General features: G+C 37.2%; 1 pseudogene; it reads left to right on the top strand.

The window, feature by feature from the left end:
- The first annotated feature begins 766 nt into the window (after positions 1-766).
- On the top strand, positions 767-1,815 carry LOC128861805 (kelch domain-containing protein 10 homolog; annotated as a pseudogene).
- The last annotated feature ends 335 nt before the right edge of the window (positions 1,816-2,150 follow it).

The raw sequence follows: 2,150 nt of genomic DNA, 5'->3' as shown, positions 1-2,150 counted from the left end.
ACAAATTTAATAGAACGAATCAAAATTCGATTACTCATTACAAATTTTTGGTTCTTCATCAATGCAAATAGCAGGCGGTTACTCATGCAACTACAAATACATACAGTTGCAGTTAAAACTTTGTTGGCATTGTAAGGTTGTATTGTAAATTAACAAAAATAACAATTTTTTCAGTTTGTATTTCACATTGGAATCTTTAGTGACAGGTAGGCTGCACTAAAGGCTCAGGAGAACGCAAAACAAACCTCAAAGATTATTCAAGTGTAAGAAGAAGCTTAATTCTGTTACAAGACAAAATAAGCTTGTACTTATTCGCGTTCGAGGATACTGCGGCGTTCAACGGAATGAAATTGCCGATGAATTGGCCAACTATGAATCAGCGGTAACCCCACAGGAACCAGAGGCAATAATTGGAATCAGTTCTGTAGGAATCATGAAGTGGATCAGGGACTATGTATTGCCGGTCTTAGACCCCATGTCTTGCTAATGGTTCTCTTATATTACGTTTCCACCGCAGCCGGAGTTTGGGTTCTCTGCCGCTATCGTGTTCTTAGCGCAAACACCAAACAAAACACCTGTCAAATCCCATACAAAATTAAAACACAACTCCATACCTAAACCCACTTTTCAAAGCGTGTTTTGTTGGGTTTGCATCTAATTTAATTATTAAGTGGTGGCAATGCTGCTCATTTTCCTCATTTATTATTGCATTCTTATCGAAACATGGCAACAATGATTGCAATTTGTCAATATGACATTTGATTGACGCACCGGCTATCCATTTGGTGAATCTTGCTCAAACGACTGTTATATATATCAAACAACAGGTAAAAAACCGAGTGTTAAGCGAATAGAGGCTACTGGTGATGCGCCAATTCCGCAATATGGGCCGGGAATAGTTTTACACGAACATTATTTATATACGGTTGGGGGAACAACTGGCTATGATTCCTCTTGTGATGTGCATCGCTTAAATTTGCGCACACGAGTGTGGGACTGCGTATATATCTGTCGTCCAGATATACGCGAAGATCCAGAGGGTCGTTATCGTCACGAAGTTGTCTACGATGGGCAATACATATATGTGCTGGGTGGTGGTACATCGAATTTAGTGTATGATTTACAACGCATCCCTGCATTTAATTAAATTACAAACCGATGGGAATATTTCGTCACATTACCCGATCGAACATCACAAACAAATCTAACAATCGAGCGACAAAATTCCGGATATCCAAACCCACGAAAGTGCTTTTCCTGCGTACAGCACACGAAATCGAATGGTGAGGTCGAAGCATTCATTACGGGAGGCTTGCAGGTGCGTAATAATTAAATTTAGTATTATTAAATTATATTTGAAGTTGGATATCCCTTTTCCATTTGCAGGCCGATCAAGTATATTTTTCAGATATATGGAGATTAAATTTTACTACTAAGCAATGGACACTTATAAAAACAGCCTCTCTACCAAAAGCTTTGTACTTCCATGCCGCAGCGCACAGTCAAAATGGTTGTATGTACATATTCGGTGGTATTGAATATGATGAAAAACGTGTACGACGGTGCAATGACCTTTATAAAATGTGGATGACCATACCATTATTAAGTGAAATTTGCTGGGAGGCAGTGTTACATTACAGACCAAATCTCAAATTGAATGGCCACTCACAGCTGCTTAAAATGGGCATACCATTGCGCTTTGCACAGAGATTGTGGCATTCTTCAAAAGTCAAATGATTATACAATAAATGAAGAGATATATGGTATGGTATGTCATGTAACGAGCAATAAGAAGCGACAATTTTTATGTTTCATTCTAGACAAAAAAGCATAATTATTGTTTCCTAACCATTTAGGAATGACATAGTTTCATATGGAAGAAATGGAACCAAAAGAATAAACATAATAAAATAAGACATTAATAATGAGTAAAAATGAAAAAAGCTAATTAATATGAAAATAAGATTAATTATTTTTATACGCTACATATGTGTACGAGCAGTTGTGGCGATTTTTTTTACAATATGGTTCATACACTGTCAATGGATGCTCAGATCACGAATTGTAGAAAATTGTATCATAAGAGTGGAAGCAGGATCAAGTGGCCAATCGGGCAACCAGATGAACACCAAATTTAAAAGGATAATAGT

The sequence above is a fragment of the Anastrepha ludens genome, chromosome 4, assembly GCF_028408465.1.
Source record: "Anastrepha ludens isolate Willacy chromosome 4, idAnaLude1.1, whole genome shotgun sequence".
In the NCBI taxonomy this organism is placed as follows: Eukaryota; Metazoa; Arthropoda; class Insecta; order Diptera; family Tephritidae; genus Anastrepha; species Anastrepha ludens.
Note: the sequence above shows the minus strand (reverse complement) of the source record. Positions and strands in the feature narration are given on the sequence as shown.